The sequence below is a fragment of the Barbus barbus genome (genome assembly GCF_936440315.1).
Source record: "Barbus barbus genome assembly, chromosome: 14".
In the NCBI taxonomy this organism is placed as follows: Eukaryota; Metazoa; Chordata; class Actinopteri; order Cypriniformes; family Cyprinidae; genus Barbus; species Barbus barbus.
In genome coordinates this window covers 27,748,157-27,771,419 of record NC_136742.1, presented here as the reverse complement: position 1 = coordinate 27,771,419, position 23,263 = coordinate 27,748,157, and the positions used below count along the sequence as shown (strand labels likewise).

Here is a 23,263-nt window from a genome sequence, read left to right as displayed (position 1 = left end):
AAGTGAAACTTTCATATATTTTAGATTCATTACATGTACAGTATAACACTTCAAAAGTTTTTTTTTTGTTTTAATTTTGATGATTAGAGCTTACAGCTCATGAAAGTCAAAAATCAGTATCTCAAAATATTTGAATATTTTTACTACATTTGAGTTTCAATAAATGACCATCCATACAGTATAAATTCTGGGAATCTCTTGTTCTTTGAAACCACAATAATGGGGAACACTGCTGACTTGGTAATGATCCAGAAGACGATCATTGACGCCCTCCACAAAGAGGGTCACAGAGGGTCATTACTGAAAGGTGTGGCTGTTCACAGAGTGCTGTATCAAAGCATATTAAATGCAAAGTTGACTGGAAAGAAGAAATTGGGTAGGAAAAGGTGCACAAGCAACAGGGATGACCGCAAGTGAGAGCTTGACAAGGAGTGGACTGAAGCTGGAGTCAATACATCAAGAGTCACCACGCTCAGACGTCTTCAGGAAAAGGGCTACCAAGCCACTTCTGAAACAGAAATATTGCTCAGTGGTCCAAAGTCCTCTTTTCAGATAAAAGTAAATTTTGCATTTCATTTGGAAATCAAGGTCTGGAGTCTGGAGGAAGACTGGAGAGACACAGAATCCAAGCTGCTTGAAGTCCAGTGTGAAGTTTCCGAAGTCAGTGATGATTTGGGGTGCCGTGACGTCTGCTGGTGTTGGTCCATTGTGTTTTATCAAGTCCAAAGTCAATGCAATGTCTACCTGGTGATTTTAGAGCACTTTATGCTTCCATCTGCTGACAAGCTTTATGGAGATGCTGATTTCCTTTTCCAGCTGGAATTTAGTACTTGCCCACAGTGCCAAAACCACTTCCAAATGGTTTGCTGACCATGATATTACTGTGCTTGATTGGCCAGCCAACATGCCTGACCTGAACCCCATATGGAATCTATGGTATATTTTCAAGAGAAAGATGAGAAACAGTTGATCCAACAATACAGACGAGCTGAAGTCTCAATAGTGCCTCAGCAGAGCCACAGGCTGATCGCTTCCATGCCACACCTCACTGATGCTGGAGTTTGTGCTAAAGGAGCACCGACCAAGTATTGAGTGCATAAATCAACATACTTTAAAGAACTTGAACTTTTCTGTTTTGCAAATCCTTTTTTTGATTGATCTTAGGAAATATTCTAATATTTTGTAACGAATCTAAAATATATGAAAGTTTCACTTTTTGAAATAAGTTACAAGAAAAAATTAACTTTTTCACCATATTCTAATTTTCTGAGATGCACCTGTATAAATGTATAAGTGTAGGTTACTTCTTTTAATTAGCACAATTATCAGATGATGCTGATCATAATCTCAAAATGGATGATTAATTGGCCTGCCACATATTAGTCTATCACGACTCATATTCAGGCCCTTTTTTATACCTGTTGGTGTTCATGGTTTATGTTCTCTCTCTAGTTTAGATAGTTAATGCCTTTGATCTCCTGGACATTAAGACTTGTGATAATTCACATGCAAACATCACTCTCTGACTTCATAATCTAAAGCATTTTTCCCTCAGCAGATTGGTTGATTTCACTGCTTGACTGCCACTAAATCTGACTAAAGCCTGCTGGGAAATAATCCATCAAATACAGATTAATGTCTTGTGCAGTGGGCCCATTTTCTCTGATCTACAGCTGAAGACTTGATCTGACCCTGCAGACTTGGTGTCATGTGCAGTCATGCCATAAAACACACATAATGTACATTTAACACTTGTGTCCCTTGTGGACCTGACATTGATGGTCCAACTGAAACACTGCCTATAATGCAGAGGGGTTTTTCAGACGTTCACATTATAAGTACATTTTCTATTCAAATATACTCCAAGAGCCAACACGCAAAATAAAAAGCTGTTGATATATACTCAGCCCCTCTAAATACATATGCAAATGTCTTCTTGTACAAACACACCTCCACACTTCCAGAAAAGGGTGTTTTTTAACATGGGCAGTAGCCATGCTGTGCTGAAAATAAATTAGTGCATTTGTGTGCCAGATGTGCATATGCTGCAACATTTGGCCCATGTTCAACTAACTAATGCACGGAGCTCCTGAACATTTATGCATGCACTTCTGGTTTTATCTACCTGTGCATTCATGTAAATAATGTTATGTTTAATTCAAAGTGTTATTTGCCGTTTCATTGTATTGCTTGCAAAATTTACTACCAATTTCTAAGTGAAAATAGTTTCTACTTTTTTTCAGTTTAGAAGCACATTTAATTTTAATGGAAGTTAAAGGATTAGTTGCAACTTGAATTTTGCAATTAAAAATTATTTGAATATTTTTTTCTATAGTTTTGTTTATTTATTTATAAGTTTTATGGAAGTTGGCGAATTATTTGCATGCTTTCACTGAAGATTTTTTTATTTTATTTCAGTTCTGATAGGTGCAAAGGAGATTTTAAAATCAAATTTCCTGGAGCTCATTACTCAGACCCCATTTAATAAAGCAATCTACAGTTACTCTAATTAGCATTCTCATCTGATAAAAGCAGACGATAGTTGTGTGTGCAAATCCAGACAAAACACCATAGTGTGTTCATAAATAATATTTCTGGAGATAATCTTCTCTAATCACTGCTGAGACCAAATTAAATATCACACTGTGTAAGACACCATTAGGTTGACAGTTACTGCCCATCGTGCTCCTTTTAATTTGGCCCTGCACCATAGTGTGGAAGTAATGGCTTTCAGTGGGGCCATAATCACCAGCAACATTGTTCATTTTACGCCCCCTGGTGGACAAATGGGAAATGTGACATATTTCCTACAAATGAATCCCTTAAATCACATTGTACAAGCATGAATGGTTTTTCTTTGTTGTTGTATTTATTTAGTGCAAATATGACTGTGTAACCCATTCACAGCTCTCACTCGTTCCCTACACACTTGTAGCTTTATTCTGTTTTGTATTTGTTATCATTCAGGTTGTGTAGTTAATCTCTCGATGCAGACATCTGGAAGAACAAGCACAGAGCGATTAGACTGTAATAAAAATGATTAAAGAATGCAGTTCATCCTTAGGGAGCGGAGCCATTTGTGCCTATATAGCCTACATTTCAGGCTGATATTATTTGAAAAGGTTACTGCTGAACAAAGAAAATGTGTGGTTCCTCCTCACTCCCTTAAATTTGATCATCAGAAACATCACATCATTATTTTTAAAGATGTAAATGTGACAGTGAAACTCAGTGAAGGACATATTCAGCTCCTGCATTTTCTCAGAATAATTTGCAACATAATTGATTTTTAATTCTATTTTTCTATTATTATTTCATTGAAAGCTAAACTTATTTTATAGATTTTTTTTATTTTTTTTTATTCATTATATGCCTGATGAAGTCTTAACTTCAATATTTAGCAAGTGTGCGGGATTGCATCTTTTTAAAATTCATTATAAAAGGGAGCTGAATAGAAAACAGGGGTTTGTAAAGGCCAAAAAAAACCCTCAAAAATGTAATGTAGCAAAACAGAATAACCGATTTCATAGTAAATATTAATAATATAACAACAACAAAATAAAACTTCTTTAAACTTCTACTAAAACTTAATTGTAAAACAATTCTATGCAAAAAATAAAAGTTGTATACAAAAAATATAATTTTCTTTAATATAAAATGACACTTATTTACATTATACAATAGCTGAAGTTGGAAACAAGAGGCATGTAAAGGCCAGTAAATAAACAAGCAAATATTTACTGGAAAACATGTAGGCTAAAACATGAATTATATTATACAATTATTCAAAATCATAAAATTATATTTCAAATAAAAGACTATAATGTTTTGTTTTTGTTAAAATATGCATAATTGCTATATCAAGCAGGCAAACAAAGGGTTTGTAAAGGCCAATAAAAAAACAAATACTAGATTTTATTGATATATTAATAAAAATGTTTAAATTTACTTTGTGTGTTGGTTTGAAGCACACTGGTTCAGAACGCAGTGGAACTTTCCATTAAAATGCAGCCAAGTCTTTTCCCTATTCACCGATCGATCATTACTGTTGTTCTGTCTTTGCATCATTACATTGATTGTTTTATTTGGAATCAACACCGCACACAAGCATTTTAGCCTCAGACGATAACGTGTGAATGCAACCCTACAGAGAAAGTGAACGCTTGAGCTCAGCACGTTATGATATTGGCAGAAATCAGAGGAGCTAAGCAGCCCAGCGGGGCTCGACGTGCCGTAAACTGCCAGCGATGGGATGATGTTGATTTTGCAGTGCAGTTGGAGCTCCTCCGTGTTTATTTCTCTTTTCCGGCCTCATTCCAAGACAGAAGCTGCTCAAACCAACTCTAGGAAGCAGGCCAGAGCTAACATTTAATTTAGTGCGCTTTCCCCCTCCGTGTGTTTTTATATCCTAAACAAAGCCTGCGTGGATATGCCAGTATGCTGCAGTTTACATCTGGCTTAACGGGCTTCTCATTATCCTGCATGTCAATAAACAGATGAGTTCCTCTTCGGAATGGAGCAGGAGCATTTTGACAATGCAGCTACTGTAACCTCAACGACCAATCAGAGTGAAGTCACCCAATCAAAACACCGCAAACAGACTCTTACTGTTGCTCCCTTGAGGTCGTGGCCACTCAATACAGGTACGTTGACACCCTGAGCTAGTTTACTCTCCTCATAAAGCTCACATGATCTGCAGAGTCACCATTTATTAGTGATTCGGCTCGAACATTAACTCACTTGATCGGTTATTGAGTTGCTGGTTAATCCAGAGCACAGATCTCATGGGTTTCATCCAAGGGGAGTCATGCATGCATGTGCTGTTTACAGTAAATCATTCAAATTCACTGTAACTAACAAGTGCTTTTTTTCTTTTACTTGCAAAAAAAAAAACATTTCCATTCACAAAATTTCATAGGTTTTCCACACAAATATTAGCAGCACTTTTTTCAATATTGAAAATAATGTTTCTTGTTATGTATCAAATCAGTATATTATAATGATTTCTGAAGGATCATGTGACACTGAAGACTGGAGTAATGATGCTGAAAATCCAGCTTTGCATCTCAGGAATAAATTATATTTTAAAATATAGGCTACTAAACTAGAAAACTGTTATTTTAAATTGTAATAATATTTCACAATATTACTGTTTTTACTGTATTTTTGACCAAATAAATGCAGCTTTGGTGAGCATTATATTTCCTTAAAAAAACCCCAAAAACTTTCAAAACCTTTCCAAAGTTTTATATCGGTGAAAGTGAAAAAAGGGTGAAATAACTACATAAACACTTACAAATAAAACAGTCTATACAGTTCAAATATAATAAAGTATATATATATAAACCAGTCTTAAGTCGCTGGGGTATATTTGTAGCAATAGCCAAAAAACCATTGTATGGGTCAAAATGATCGATTTTTCTTTTATGCCAAAAATCATTAGTAAAGATCATGTTCCATGAAGATATGTAAATTTCTTAGCATAAATATATCAAAACTTCATTTTTTGATTAGTAATATGCATTGCTAAGAACTTCATTTGGACAACTTTAAAGGTGATTTTCTCAATATTTAGATTTTTTTGCACCCTCAGATTCCAGATTTTCAAATAGCTGTATCTCGGCCAAATATTGTCCGATCCTAACAAACCATACATCAATGAAAAGCTTATTTATTCAACTTCCAGATGATGTATAAATCTCAATTTTGAAAAATTGACACTTAAGACTGGTTTTGTGGTCCAGGGTCACACACACACACACACACACACACACACACACACACACACACACACACACACACATATATATATATACACTTTATATATGTATATTCATCACATAATATTTGGATGTGTTTGTGTCATTCTGTTATTTAGTATATACCAGTAGATGGCGCACTCACATACTAATTAAGAGCTGAGTGTTTAAGACAGTATTTTAAGAGATAAAAGATATTTTACCATGGTAACTGCTGATTCTACCACAGTTATGTTTTACTTCAATAAACCAATGGTGACTTGGTTTTAGCAGTCAAAAAAAAAAAAAAAAAGCTTTCCAGAAATGTTAATACAGGAAGAACTGAAGACAAACATGATGTATAATGAAAATGAAAAGTCTTACAGAAACTGAAATAAAGACTGGTATCCAGGAGGGCAGCTGAAATAATAAAAAATTAAATTAAAGATTTTCAATATCTTTAATCATTATTTTTATGCTTTGCCATCCATCTTTCGTGTTTGTGGTTGAAAAGCAATAAAAAGTAATTTTTCTCTTCAGAGAAATAATTTCCTTCTCTTTACTCATATTAGCAGATCATAAATTGTTATAATACTAATAAAAGGAGACCTATTATATTAAATGCAAACAGCTGGTAGCTCTGATATTTATATATTTCTTTGGAGAATAATTTGCATGTGTTATACAATAGATGCCAATAATGTGTGTGTATTTGAGTGTATTTTATATGTCTATAGATAATTTCTGCAATCAAAACAGGTTTTACTGAAATATTTGTTTTACAAATTCAACCAGGAGTTGCTTTGAGCATTTATTTTCAGCTTTTCTGACAATATTGCTTCTTTTATGCTGTTTTTCAGAGGAGAAACATCTGAGACGAAGAGCAACCCCTGAGAAATGTGTTGAGTTTCACCACTAACTGAAAAGGTAATTGCTAGTTTCTTCATTCATCTTCATCACACTGTTTGTCAGCCGAGCTGGTGGTGGTATTGCTTTCACACGGACCAGTTAAACGGTCAGCAAACAGCCCTGCTGAAGCCACACGATGACAGTACTGGTGTGTGTGTGTGTGTGTGCATGTGTGTATCTTTTTTTGTCAATATGCAATTATGCTCCCTGTTGCACTTCCTCTAGATGGGAAATGCTGAAAATAGCAAACGGGAAGCATTGTCTCCTAATTGCAGCTAACAGTAGTCACTTTCCGTATTGATCACACATTAGATGCGGGCTGCAGGAGGACGGTTGTTTGGAGTGGATTAAGGGTTGTCTATTCCATTCTTAAAGCCTCCACAAAAGCCTCCAATTAATGTCTCGGCACACAAGGGTTTGCTGGAATGTTTAAGGACCACTCTTCGTGGTGGTGGTGGTCGCTTTATGTATGAAGTGCTCTTTTTGAAAGCGAGAATATCTCAAATTGAGGTTTAGGATGTCCTTGATCAGCCTCTTGTGTTGTGCTGTTCTAATGGATGGTTTTACACACTTTCTGAACATTAATGTGCAAATATGCCTTTTTCCACACACTGTTTTTGAAATCAAAATGGCATTTAAGCATATAACTACACCGTGAAGACAATGCAAATGACTCTGTGCCTCTGAGAACCTGCTTATTTGAGACGCTGTAACATGTAGTTCAGTGTGAAAATAATGTCTGATCTTTTTACCGAGACTCTTTGCATGCTTTTATGGTCAGCCTACATAGCAGAGATGAAAATGCTGATGCACAGATACACTTTAATGGAAAAGATGGTTCTTTTCAAGTTTATGTTATGCTGGATCGACACGCATGAAAAGGAGCATCAAGGCACTATGTACAAATATGTACATTAATAGAAAAGTTTCTTTCAGAGACTTTTCAAACAACTCAAAACTTTTCATACAAATGCATCAGTTCAATATCGGAGGTTTTTAGGCAAAGCAGGAGGTGATGTCTTTCTGAAAGGCTTGCAATGTTTTAATCAAGCATGAATCAGATGACTCTTCAAAAGTTTATTTTGTTTTATTTTTTTTTTTTATTTTTTTTTTTTTTAAAGAAGTCTCTTTTACTCACTAATGCTGCATTTATTTCATTAAAAAATGTAGAGAAAATTGTGAAATGATATTATAATTTAAAATTATTGCTTTCTATTTGAATATGCTATAAAATGTAATTTATTCCTGTGATGCAAAGCTGAATTTTCAGCATCTTTACGCCAGTCTTCAGTGTCACACGATCCTTCAGAAATCATTTAATTTATACTGATTTGTCACTTTAGAAACATTAATTTATATCAGTGTTGAAAACAGTTTAAAACAACATTTATCTGAAATAGAAATATTTTTTAAAATTCTAACTGCCATCAAACAAATTTTAAAAAATATATTTATTTCTATTTCATACACATCCTAAATAAATATCTTTTTTTATTACAACAGTATTGTGCAAAAGAAGCTGATCACCCAAATATTTTATTATTTGCTGCCAATTATTTACAATATTATTTGCTTCATGCCAATCCAAAACCTGTATGCTTTTTAGTGTCCAAAATAAGCATATCTGACAAATCTTCATCCGTGTCTGTCAAGATCTAAAAAGATCCATAAAAGCGATCCATATACAACTTGTGCAATACAGAAAAAACAACAACATATGAGTGACATGAGGCTGAGTAAATAATGAATTGTTCCATTAACATGAGTCTGATCCTGTTTACAGAGACGCTTTCTGAGCGGTGTGGGGTGAGGGATGGGAAGCAAAGGTCAGAGCCCGGCGGTACATTAAACTAGCCGCTTGCAGATGGATGAAGATGTTAGTGAACGAAAGCTGGACAATCCAACCATACAGGTGAGGCTTTTCCTCTGGTGACCAATTATCCAGACGGCTCTGTCCAGCCTCTATAATGGAACATGGACTAACAGGGGCGGTCAGCAATTTAGATCTCCATGTCTTTCTTTTTCTGTGCGTCTAATGAAAATTGAACTTTATGTGCAGAACGCAATGGACCTTATATAGAGCATTTGCAGGAAGTCTTTTGAATGCAAGAACGGCCTGTCTTTTTGAAGAAGATCTATTTGAGGAGCTTTATGAGGACTTGCTTCAAAGTCGACATGAAACGGCATATAAAACCCATTTTAATGTGACAGTAGCGTGGATTAAAATGATCGTTATCGTGGTGGTGGTGACGTTGAAGTGACTTTTTTGAGTGAAATAGAATATTTAACAAGAAAAAAGTGAGATGGGACTTGATCAGGAATTGATTAGATCATAAAAGTGGGCTTATGCTCACCACGTTTGCACTTATTTGACCAAAAATACAATAAAAAGAGTAATATTATGATATATTATTGCAATTTAAAATAACTGCTTTCTGATTGAATATCTTTTAAACTGTAGTTTATTTCTGTGATGCAAAGTGGAATTTTCATAAGTTATTACTCCAGTCTTCTCTCACAAGATCCTTCAGAAATCATTCTAATATATTGATTTGTTTATTATTTTCAATGTCAAAAAAAAGTTGGAAACCTTAATGCATTATTTCTTTTCAGAATTACATTATACATTTATTCAATGTCATTTTGAATCAATTTAATGCATCATTGCTGATAAAAAAGTAAGATTTTTTTATTATTTTATTTTAGTATTAAACTTTTGTATGGCATGTAGTTATCTGCATGCTTTTTCATATTTTTTATGGCTTATATTCTCATTTCACAATTAAAAAAATCTAAGTAAAACAGTTGTATCGTATTAATGTACAATCAAGTGAAATGTCAGTGTATTAGTATTCTTTAATAGTTCCTTAAAATATAACATTTGTCTTTTTCGGACACTTTTACTTTAATAATTGTAAACAGTCAATGCTGAAAACATTTTGCACCATTGAATGTGACCACATTAAAACATCAGTAGAAACTATATACAGGAATATATACTACAACTGTCAGTCATAGCAAGCTGTGAATCTCAAATCATCTGTAAATTTAAGCTTTGTTTCAGATATTTTTCATTTATTACACTCTTCTGAACAAATACAGATCATACAAGACATTTAATTGAAATATATGAACATATACCATTTTTATGCAGTGCCTTTTCATAGGCATCAACTAAATCAGGCCTAACAAAGCACAGAACCAGAGTGCTAATTGTGTGTTGCTGGAAAAACAAGGAAATGAAGCTGCACGCATGACCGCGGCGCGTTACGTGCTCCAAACTCAAGCAGCGGTCGCTCGGAAAAACACGTTCGGGTCCAGTGGATCCCAACGAAGTGCAGTGTTGCGCTGTGGCCCTGGAGCTATTCCTACTCAAACAGAGCTGCATACATATCCATAAATTGCAGGTGTGCTGTTAGGACAGTGTCTGCCCATACGTGACAGGGAGCGAAACAGAGAACCCACAACCTTTGACCCGCTAGTTGTGGTTTATTATTAATGAGAGCAAACCTTCAATTTTTAAACAGTTTTGATGTATTATATATGTTGGCTCCAATTGCCACTTCAAAGAAAAATCAGCAGATATCAGTGTGTATTCCTTCCCTTGGGTTTGTAGGATGTGGGGGGTTTAAACAAGCCCTCGAGCAACTATCGGTTTCATTGGTTTATTTGATAAAGCATACACAACATTAACCAGGAACATGCTAAGGAAATTATTAGTCATTTTTATTCAGCTGATACCTTTAACCTTACATTTTTACAGATCGCAGCTTGTGGGATTTGAACCAACAACCACCTCATGTCACAGAATGTATTGTGTACATTTACTAGGTGTCAATGGAAAGATGTTTATCACAGCCAGATGAATTAAAACACGTGTCGTGTGTATAAAATCCATAATTAATCGCCGTGCCACACTGGGCATTGGCGTGCCAGCGTCAGTAACTGGCAAATGTGTGACAAGTGCACTCTCTTTAATTACACATCACTCAAGTGAACTGGGAGTATGTTATTCTCCTTTAATAGTGTCTTAAAACAACATTTGTCTGTTTTGGTCACTTTTACATTCATAATTGTAAACGGTCAAAATTGAAAACACGTTTAGAAGTGAATTTGAGCACATTAAAACATTGATAGGAATGAAGGGAATTACAGTAAGGAAAACGGTTGATTATGGCACAGCTTTGAATCCCAAATCTTCAATGTGATATAATTTAAGGTTTGTTTGAAATATTTCTCACTTTTATCTAATACATGCAAACTGCCGTTCAAAAGTTTGAAATCTGTGAGTAATTTGTTATGTTTTTGATAGAAATCTCTCATGCTCACCAAGGCTGCATTTATTTGGTACAGCAAAAACAGTAATATTGTGTAATATTATTACAAATTAAAACAACGGTTTCTATGATAATATAATAAAATGCCATTTATTCATATGATGGCAAAGTAGAATTGTCAGTGTCACATGGTGCCTCAGAAATCATTCTAATTTTGCTGATTTGGTGCTAAAGAAACATTATTATTATTATTACTTCTTTACCACCAAATCAGCATATTATAATGGTTTCTGAAGGATCATGTGACACTTAAAATTCAGCTTTGCCATCACAGGAATAAAATAAATAAATAAATAATATGTTGAAAACTTAACTTCTGCTTAATAATTTTGGGGATAATGTGGTACGTTTTTTGATTCTTTGAATATAAAGTTTAAAAGAACAGCATTTATAATAAAACTCGTTTGTAACATTTACATGTCACTTCTGATCAATTTAATGCACTCTTGCTGAATATAAGAATTTATTTATTTCGATCAGCAACAAAATAAAATTAAACAAAATAATTAAATTAAATGAAATTGAATTTTTTAACTGTACTTTATGTAGGTGTTTGGATGCTTATCTCATCTTCTATATGGATTTTTTTTAAATGAATGTAAGTTAAACAGTTGATCTAGTCTTGTTCATAAAATCCACAATAAAGTCAATGTTTCTGTTGTTTCCCCCTGTATATTTTTTAGATGTTTTTTTTTTTTTTTAACAAAATCATTTTGACATTTTGTAAGATAAGTAAAATAAAACAGGAATTCTGTGAGTTAATTTGCTGCACTTCCACACTTCGCCAGTAGGTGCCGCCGATTCTCGCGCAAACGCGCAGTCGGCGCTCATGGCGCTGTAAGTGGGAGGCGCTTGTGTGGAGTAAAGTATCAGCTGGGAGAGAGCGGAGCAGCATTCACTCGCGTCTCTGTGTGCGGACAGCATCTGTCAACTCCCAGGACCAACTCATTCCAGCGCACAAAGAGGGAGAAGCACACCTGCTACTGATGCGAGGAGACGCCGCAACACACTTTACCGCGCCATGCGAAGAAACAACCGCCAGCGCCTGAGGAACAGCGTCCACATCTGAGAAACAAGGACAGACGCCTGGCATCACTGGGCAACTCGATCTGGAGGTGAGGCTGGAGATACTGATGGTGATGACGAGGATGGCAACTGCACATTATTATTGCATGGAGCGATATTATGTCACGTGCGCGTTCTGGTGGCAGCTTGGCACATGCCAGGCGCGCGCGTTCGCTGAAGGTGTTTGTGTGCGCCATCCTCTTCTGCTGGATGTGGGAAAACTTCCTGCTGGGATTTTAATAGCAAACACTGGATTGGGTCACTTGGACCACATGGATGATGCTTTTGTCCTGGATACTTGGGTTACTTGGGTTCGGCCTGAGACGCTGGAGATCTACCTGCATGGATAGTTTAGTTGCAGCCCTTAAGTGAACCAAAAGTCCATGGTTGCTTCTTCTAACCTTTCCAGACGGACTTTTATTGTCAATACATGCGAACTAATACCTTAAATGCCCCAAAACGCAGTCTAGGTAGACCGCTCGCTAGGTTTGGAGACGCAACCATTGGCCACCTGGGTCAGGTGTTTGTTTACAGCAGGCGTTGGCGATCTTTTTATTTATAAAAGGTTTAAAACCAGTGACAGATTATTTTTGTTTAACGACTTAATTAATTACTTTAACAAGCATTATTGCATTTGACTAAATCAGTGTTAATGTGCATGTAGTTATTTGAGGAAACAGATCATTTACAGTGTTCTGGGTTCATCTTTCTACTGTAGTGTTTGACAGTAGAAATGCATGTTTGTGTTTTTTTGCTCTTAGATTAGCCAAAGCATCCAAAAATTATATGTAATTAGTTCATATGATATATTTATTATATATTAACAGAAATGTAAAAAATTAATTATATAATATTTGTATTAAAGTATTATATTAAAACCATATTATATGCATATATATATTTAAACAGAATGAAAGTGAAAGATGTGGACTGAAATGCTAAACAAAAATTATATATATACATATGTGTATATGTGTGTGTATACAGAATAAAATATTGACTGCTATTTATTTTTCCGTTTCAGTCCATATCTTATGTTTTGCATTCCAATTTATATTTAAATATAAATGTAAATGAAATATTAAATATACTTCTTAAAACTGAATAAAAAAAAAAATTAGTGATATGATATGAGCTGAAATTGACTGATAAGATATGGACTGAAATGCAACACACAAGTGTTTGTTTTGCATAGCAGTTATTATATTTATATTTAAATATAATGTATATGTATACAGACTATATATTTTTCTATTTCAGTCCATATCATATGGATTTGGATTTTAATTTATATTTAAACAGAAAAGTAAATAAGATATTTAAATATATGTATTATTAAAAAAAATTGACATATAAACAGAATTAAAATTTTCATGCCAATCCAAGGTCCCCATTTGGTGCCTTTTTTTGTTGCAGACCCTTGTGTAAGATTTGAAACTAAACTCTGTATGAATGTAGATCTCCAGGAGCCCTGATTTGAGTTTTTTCCCATGCATGTCCTTATTGATTAAGGGAGGCTGTTACAGTAGGAAGCTTTTGTTGAACCCGTAGGCTGTTATGCATAGAAAAACATAGTGTTCTGGGTCTTTCGTAAGTACACAAATGCAATCTGAATTTACCCCTACTAAGCAACGTTACGGGACTAGATTGAAAAATCGATTGCATGTGCAAATGATACAACAGTGCATGTGTAAGTGAGCTCAGTGTTATCTCAGAGGTCAGCTGTCTCTCAATATAAACATATTTCACACATCACTACACACATAACACTCGACCCGTTTGCCCCCGTGTTGTCGGGATAATCCGTGTTGTGCCATGCATGTGTTCTCATGCACACGCAGTCGCAGCAGCAGTGGGTCTCGGTGGAATAGCAGTACTGTCATGTTCGCAGACATTGATAACATTGGCAAATGTATCAGGTAGCAGCTTGGAACATGCGCCGGATTAAAGGCTTACAGTTTGGACTCTCTAAGCAGTCGCACACGCACACAGACCGTCAATGTTTTGACACTTGCAGTAGTACAAACGAGTGCAAAAATATATGGATGTGCTCTGGGAGTGTTGTGATGCCGGTCATATTGGTCCATCCTTCTCTTCTCCAAATCAATATGTTTTGAAAGCAAGTAGAAAAGGAAGAACAAAGAATGAGAGGTTTGGCCTTGGCAGCGCTAATATGTTTTCAGAATTGTAGAATATTGAAGCAGGGATAGATTTCTGCAGCTTTCTTAAGACTGAGATGAGAATTTCTTTTTTGAAAGCGAGGCGGTTTTATTATTTTCAGGATATAGATACCTTCTGGGTATGTTGTTATGAGTGGAGAGAATCGGTGCGGAAAGGCTGGTACAGGTGAGATCACGATTATTAAGCTCATTGGATTTAATATCAGATTGAGCGCATCAATGCTTGATTTCTTGAGAGCCGAGGACAGATCAACTTGGCGCCAGAGGCATCGCTAGACTCTTTTTACCCCCATGCCCCAGTCAAATATTACTGATAAATCCTTATGTGTCTGTGAAGATTGCCAACCTGAGATTAATTTTCCCGGATAATAATTCAGCCGTCAAGTCATATGTTTTCTATCAGCTCTGATTTTTTTTGTAAGCTTTTTTTGGTTTTGTCATATTTAGTCAATCTGTCCTGTTTTTGTCAAATTTGATTGACTTTTAGTCTAGTTTTAGTAGACCTTAATTATACACATTGTTTATTTTACATCATCTAGTTTCCTGATTCATTATAATAAATATAAGCACAGTCTATGAAAGCTGGTAAAACTCAAAACGTCTCTCAAAAACTAAAAACAGAGACATTCCTAATCTTAATTCCACTTTCATATATATATAATCATACACGCATGGTTTATTTCACCAAATCTAGTTTCCTGATTTGTTACATTATTATAAATATAAGCACAGTCTCTTCATTATGAAAACCAGTAAAGCTTAAACAGACATTCTTAATATTAATTACAATAATTCCAAATTATATTCATGTCTTTCTATTAAAACAATAAAATGTCTTTGTATTGTGCCACAGAGCTTGCGTAAGAGCATTTGTTCAGCAACCTCAGTGGCAAACAATATAGTGGAGATCCAGGTTTGGATTTATTACAGTTTATCATGGAGCAGATTTACACAGTGTTAAGGGGAAAGGGAAAGGGAAGGGAAGTGGTGTGTGGCCAAGTATGGTGACCCATACTCTGAATGGGTGCTCTGCATTTAACCCATCGAACTGATCAAAGTGTACACTCAGTAGTGAACATACACCCGGAGCAGTGGGCAGCCATTGCTGCGGCACCCAGGGAGCAGTTGGGGGTTCGGTGCCTTGCTCAAGGGTCTCACCTCAGTCGTGGTATTGAGGGTGGAGAGAGTGTTGGTTATTCACTCCCCACTCGAACTCACGACGTTCAGGTTACAAATCCAGCTCTCTATCCATTAGGCCACGACTGCCCCTTAATGAACACAAGCTGCCTGTTTTACACTTTCATTTGAGCAGATATATGATGGAGATCTCTAAACTACATGTTTTCAGACCATCAGTGCTTTTCTGTAGCGTAAGAGAGAGTTTATGCACAAATGGTTGCCAGGTTGCAAAGATAAAGTAATATACTGGAGCTCTGATAGGAGGATATAAACACTTTCTGTAATATCTGGCAACCCCAAGCATTATTTTTCTTTTTGGTTGAAGAAAATAGACATTTTGGATATAAAGAGTTATTTTTTAAACTACATTTTACTCTTTCTTTTTTCGTCAGTGATATTGCGTGTTGATATAGTCACAGTTGGTGTTTAATAATGTCGGTAACACTTTACAATAAGATTCATTAGTAAACATGAACTAAGAATGAACAATACTTCTACGACATTTATTAATCTTAGTTAATGTTAATTTCAGCATTTACTAATGCATTATTAAAGTCACAAGTTGTGTTTGTTAACATCAGTTAATGCACAACTAACAATGAATGACTGTATTTTCATTAACTAACATTAACAAAGATGAATAAATAGAGTAATAAATGCATTGTTCATTGTTTGTTCATGCATTAAGTAATGTTAACAAATGACACCTTATTGTAAAGTGTTACCATAATGTCATTAGTGAATATTTTTCGTCATAGAAAATTAACAGCGTTTAGACTAATGTTGCCAGATTCACTAATGATCCACTAATATGTGATCTAATTGGTCAAACGTGTTTGCAAAAAGGTCGGAAATTGTTCAGGATTCAGTTTGATTAATTCTGACTGTTCAGCACTGAATCGTTTGCAGCAAAATAATAACGGGACATTTCACAAGACAGAAAACAAATAGAGCGCTGGATGGATGAGTTGGATATTTACTTACAGTCCATTGTAGGAAACAAAACTTGCAAATGTCTTCTATCGTTTTTCAACAACAAAGCAGCTCTATTGTGTGTACAGCTTGTGAACTACTCTGCACTTCAGATAAAGATGATGTTATATCCATTTATATTCAAAACAGTATTATAAAAGGAGAAACGCCCCTACCTGGTGCTACATTGCATAATTTCCCACATCTTTTAGCGTGGTGCATTATCTCTTCTGACCTCAGGCGAACTGCCTGGAAAATGTAGGTTAATGTTTATATAAAACAATCTGGGCAGGAATTCATGTTTCTAATATAAAAATAAGCAGGCAGAGGTGTTATTTTAGACATTTGAAGATGTACGCTTAGTATGTTTTATTGATATGGCATTTGCTTTGTTTATGCAACACAAAGCTGAAGCTGAGTTTGAGAGTAGTGTTTGATTTCTTTGTCTATTTATGGTGGTGAATTGTATAAAAGTAATGAAAGCAGATCCTAATTTAGAAGATGGAGGCTGCAGTATTGTAGGAAACGTCTGTCATGTATGTCATTCGTCACATTATTTTCATCTTGCGCTGCCAAGGCAAAATCTGTATTAATTAGTTAGGCTCGAGGTGTTGTTTGTGATTTGATAAATTACCTGTCTGCACTGAATGTTTTGTCTGCTAATGCCTGCTAAACCAAATGACAAAGTGTTAGTCAAATAAATGCAAATAGTGTTCAATTTGGTGGCCAGTTACGCTGCCGCAGAAGGAAAAGCAGGGGGAAGTTGTTTTTGTAGGTTGTCTAATCAGCAAGGTTACATCCATTATATTAAACCTTATTAAGTCAACGACATGCGAGGTCATGTAAACACCTTAAATGATTTTTCTGCTAGCAGGGAAAGGTCAGAATTGGTTTAATACTCTGCATAACATGTCTCTACTACCTGACAGATTTCACTGAAAGAGTGTCCTGAGAATCACACCTGTCTCTTTGACAGCCTTACACTCTATAAATGGCAAAAAGAGTCAAGGGAGCAGCCTTTTTTAGCCAATAGGAAAGCCAGCCAATAAGAATCTTTCTTCATGTTTTGGCATAAATCCATGTAAAGAGTTTTGTTTTTAAAATGTGCTGATTTTTTATGTTTTTATACATGTAAACATGTTCTGTGTGCCGTCTGCTACCTCATCCTGAATAATCGATCATGTTAAATAATGGATAATTTATATGGTCGTGCGCGATACAGAGAGCAGAGGAGAATTGTAAACCCGCTACAATGTTAGAGACAGAACTGACATGCTGTCATGTAAATAAGATAAATAACATTCGGCTGTTTAGTTTGTTTAATAAAAAAAAGAATGACTTCTGTTGTGATCTGGCGCTATAGAGAAAATAAAATTAAATACAATTATTTAATTTGGCAGGGGAAACACTGAAGACTGGAGTAATGATGCTGAAAATTCAGCTTTGCTTCACAGGAATGAATTACATTTTAAAATGCATTCAAATAGAAAATACACATTTGATATTTCACAATATTACTGTTTTTACTGTATTTCTGATCACATAAATGCAGCCTTGGTGAGCATAAAATACTTTTTTTTTTTTTTTAACAGTGTAGAATTAATTCATTTATCATTTATTTATTCATGCTTTTATATATTTATGCATTTATTTATTTGTTTCCGGCACACATCATGCATAATGAGCAAATTGATTGACTAACTACTAAAGTGACTTTTTTTTTTTTTTAAGTTGCATTTAAAAAAATGTTAAAAGATCTGAGGTTATGAATGCTCACTTCAGATTGATTGTGCATGATGCTTCGGAAATTGAGCATAACAAAATGCCCAATTCAGGACAATTTGAATCAGTTAGAACTAGAAACGCATAGCATGATACTAGTGTTTGAACCTTGGCACTGTGTGTGAACATAGATCTGCAGGAGTGTGTAAATATGCAGCAGGACTCCTGGCATGCCGAGGCCATATATAGACCGAACCCATGAGGATGCGCTGGCAGCCCGAACCAGCCTAAAACAAACAGATGAGATGGAAACCACAGTCTAACTGCTGACAAGACAAATGCAGTACCTCAATTGGGCCGCACAGAGAGGTCAAATCGGCGAGAGACCACGTTAGACTGCTTCATAATTTGTGGACTTAAGCCAGTTGGGAATCCATGGCTGAGTGAATGTCAGAGTCTGCGATGAGAATTAGTATGCAGAATATTCAGCTCAGAGCCAAAGCAAATGGAGTAATATACTTGCTAATGTAGAGGGCAAAGGGCCTTGAGCGAACTGCACAGTTTCCAAGCTCTTAAGAGGTTGTGCGAGCCATTAGAGACTGTTGTCCGCTATCCATACCCTGCGCGAGCTGTCACCTTCAACCCCCTCCGCTCTGTAGCTTCGCAGAGCTTTTCTCTCTCCATCTGTTTTGAAACTGGATTCCGCTTGAAAACTCAGTGTGGTCGTGTTGGATTGGCGATTGTAAAGTGCTTTTAACAGCGCCGGATCCCTGATGAACTCTGAAATCAGATTTTACATGCATAGACGTTAGCAACTGCACGAAACAGCATTTGCATTTTAATTTAAAAGTGGCAATGCATTTAATATCCGTAATGTGACATTTCTGAGGGAAAGTCTTGGTTAATGGGAAATAATGTGGCGTGGGATTTCATCGTGTCCTTTGGGATTTGATGTGATGTTATTTGTTGTGTTTGCTTAGTAACTGTTACTATCGCTCATACTTAATGTTAGGGATTTTAATAAACTAAAGTGTATAACGTGGCATGTAACTCATCCCACAGAGTTTGTGCTATGAACGTGAATAATGCTTCAGTTTGTGTAGACGTGCTGTAACTTTTGTAGGCAATCTGAAGTACTATTTTTGCCTGACGGATGATAAATTGTCCAAAAATAAATAAATAAATAAAATTGCATTGACTTGCATCGGAGAGATCCGATCCATTCAATTTTGATGAAAGATTATAAAAATTTACGCACTTTAAACTGAATTTTAAGAATTAATTACATTTTTTATTTTCTTTTTTATATTTATTTTATTAGGTTTCATTTTTTTAAAATAGTAAAATAGTAAGATGACATAACGTTTATTATTAATAATAAAAAATATATAATAGAATACATTTAATGTATGTAAAGTAATATTATTATTGTTGTTGTTGTTAAATAAATTAGTTGTTGTTAATTAAATTAGTCATGAATAAATAAATATTATAAGTAAATTCAATTAATAAAAATGACCTAATAATTATAATAAGAGTTAGAATGAGTATATTATTATTGTTATTATTATTAATAATAATAACAATAATTTTAATTATTGATGTTAGTATATTTACATTTATTATTATTATTATTATGTATTTATTTTTATTAATATTGTACATCATTATAAATAAATTAAATTAATAAAAGTGACTTCATATTATTATTAATAATTATAAATTAACTTATACATGTTAGTACTTTTGAAATGTATTATTATTAATAATATTTTACATTAATAAGTAAATTATTAAAAATGTCCTAATAATAATAATAATTTACTCACTCAAATTGTTGAGTTGAATTTACACAGTTTAGTAATAATTTACTTAACTTATATATGTTTGTTAATTAATGTATCATTATTATTGTTATTATTATTATTATTATTATTATTACTACATTAAATGAGAATGAGTACATTCAAATTATTATTGGTTTAGTGATAATTGGAATCAGAAAATCAATTTTGGGCTTGGATGGCTTTAACTGGTTGATTTGTTTATTTAGTTGTACATTGTATTGTGCAGAAATCAATTTTAAAAGCAGAAAGATTTTTCTCCTTAGAATAACATGCACTGATGAACTGTAACCAAAGAAAGACCATTATTAAGTATATAACACTAGTCAGTATATTGTATTTTCTCACACTATGTTAGCAATTACACGCCAGCCCAAGCTCATTCTGTAGTTTGGGACCTATGGCTTCACTGCAAAACCAGAAGTCAGTGTTTGTTTAAAAATAGACTTGCTAGGCTGAATCAAAGCACTTGTACATTGGCTTAATGACCAGTGAATGTAGTGCTTATCGGAGCCTGTAATCTCCAGCCGTAACACGGAGCCCCTCCCGGCAGCACTGATACCCAGCGGGGTGGAGGTTAAGCGGGCCGCTCTCAAATCCCTCTCTCACCTGACAGCTTCGTGTTTCAGATCTTCAGCACGCTCCCTCTCCTCGCTATTTTATTCCTCTCTTCAGTGTTACATTCTCTATTTGCATTCTATCACGTACCCATTATCGAGTATAATTCCTTCTCTCTAAATGTTTCAGATGGAAACAAATTGTCAGACATGGCTGGGAAGTATGCGCTACTGTGGGACGTGCTTGCGTGCTTGGGCATTATGTAATAATTTATTTGCTGGGTAAATAATTTAATCTGCCTTCAAGGATAGCGGCTCTATCTAGGGCATTAGAGAGAGTTCAGGTGTAAAACAGCGCCGATGATTTATGATTTTCCTAAATGCACTTGGCCTCTGTGGACCAGCCTGCCGTAGCTGGGAAACTAGTCACTAAATACTGCCCCTCTGGGGTCATCATGGACATTAACATATGCTTTAATATGAACCTGTTTAGCATCCACTGTTAACTAAAGCTCTCTAAACCTGCTGGCCAATCCTGGTTATGAATGAAGTTGTCTGTACGTTCAGCAGGGGATTGCTTTAAAGGGGTGGTTCGCCAAAAATTAAAATTTTATCATGCACTTGCCCTCCAAACCTGTGTGAGTTTCTTTCTTCTGTTGAACACTAAAGAAGATATTGTTGGTAACCAGCCAGTTGGCGCTAGCCATTGACTTCAACGGTAGGGAAAAAAAATACTATGGAAGTCAATGGCTACCAGCATCTGTTTGGTTACCAACATTCTTCAAAACATCCCTTTCCATCCTATCCCCTCCTTGCTGAACGTGTTTGAAATTGAAAGTGAAATCGGAAAAAATAGCACGCATATGAAAGCCATTGCACGCTTTCGTGAGCATCAGCAACTGCACGCGATCACAGATTGCATTAAAGCCCCCCCACCCCCAGCACTTAGCGTGATTTGTGCCCCCCCCTAGAAATTTAAACGCCCCCCTGACTGAGGTGTCCTGGCGCCGGCCCTATTTGGAACAGCATGAAGGTGAGAAAATAATGACAGAATTTAATGGGACTTGCCATGTTCTGTGTATGACTGTTGATGAAAACATGTACAGTGGGAAAAATAAATATTTGATCTTCTGCTGATTTTGTATGTTTGTCCACTGACAAAGAAATGGTCAGTCTATAATTTGAATGGTAGGTTTATTTGAACAGTGAGAGACAGAATAACAACAAACAAATCCAGAAAAACGCATTTAAAAACAATTATAAATTGATTTGCATTTTAATGAGTCAAATAATTATTTGATCCCCTATAAATCAGCAACATTTCTGTCAGGGCCAGGTCATTGAAAATGGGTCGTGGATGGGTAGTCCAGCATGACAATGACCCAAAACACACGGCCAAGGCAACAAAGAAGTGGCTTAAGAAGAAGCACATTAAGGTCCTGGAGTGGCCTAGAGATTTCCATTTCAAATAAATGCTGTTCTTTTGAACTTTCTATGACTTATGAAAAAAAAATTAAATAATTATATATATATATATATATATATATATATATATATATATATATATATATATATATATATATATATATATATAAATAATTTCCACAAAAATATTAAGCAGCACAATTTTGATAAATAATGTTTTCTTAAAGCAGCATATTAGAATGATTTCTGAATGATCATGTGACACTGAAGACTGGAGTAGTGATGCTGAAAGTTCAGCTTTGTGTATCACAAATAAATTACATTTTAAAATATATTCAAATAGAAAACGGTTTTCCTGAATTGTAATAATATTGCACAATAATACTGCTTTTACAGTATTTTTGAACAAATAAATGCAGCCTTGGTGAGCATAAGATATCAAATATTTCAAAAATATCTAAAAAGAAAAACGTTCCTCTCCTCTCCTAGTGGAAAATACCAAAATTTAAGTAATTACTTGTAGTGATCGACTGATATTGTTTTTTTTGACAGACGATGCCGATATCTTGGAAAGCGGGGTGGCCAATATAAAGCCGATATAATTTAATTTATTTTAATGAATATTTAAGAAAGTTTAAATAATTTGAAAATGGATTAAAAAAATAAATGTGTAAATAAACATAATTATACTTTAGATGACAAAGTATTTTTCTCAAATAAATACATATTTAAAAAATATATAATTAAAAAGGAAGTAAACACTGTTACCAACAGGGCACTCAATATTCTGGGATGTTTATGTGCATTGGAATCATATTTTTTTTAAAATAAAGCCAAGGTAACACTTATTTTGCATACAGCGCACAGTGAAAATGACATGAATATGGCAGTGGGTAAAGTGCAGCATAATTTGAAATGACGAGTTTAAAGTTTGTTGATCATGCAGGTCACAATGCACACTTTATAAGATCTCACAGCTGGATTCGACTAGTCTGCAAGGTTTGTGAAATGAAATGTTCATTAGTCATTCAAAGATTTGTTTAAATGATATAAATGCGCATTTGCTGAATGCAAACGAAAAAGTATTATAATATTTGCCTTTCTATTACCAATAATATAAAAGCATTCATTATAATACTTTTTTTGTACCTTTTAATTCCTTTGTTTAACAGTTTTATCTGATTATTAGACAGACTTCTATCCGTTTTAGACAGAACTGTTAATGACGACAGCGAACGAGGGAGAATATGAGCACTGTGTGCTCAGGCGCTGCTGTTCTCAAAATAAAAGTCCCGCCTCGAACGCCGCGGCCAAACAGAAAAACTTATCGGCCGA

At 34.9% G+C, this 23,263-nt stretch overlaps 1 protein-coding gene across 1 annotated transcript in view; it reads left to right on the top strand.

Annotated features, from left to right (window-relative positions):
- The first annotated feature begins 11,877 nt into the window (after window positions 1-11,877).
- The window catches only part of LOC306880345 (kelch-like protein 29), a 265,920-nt gene continuing 254,534 nt past the window's right edge, over window positions 11,878-23,263 (top strand). Inside the window, exon 1 of the mRNA XM_079433828.1 lies at window positions 11,878-12,099. The gene's annotated coding sequence lies outside the window, so the exon portion shown is untranslated. The remainder of the gene's footprint in view (window positions 12,100-23,263) is intronic.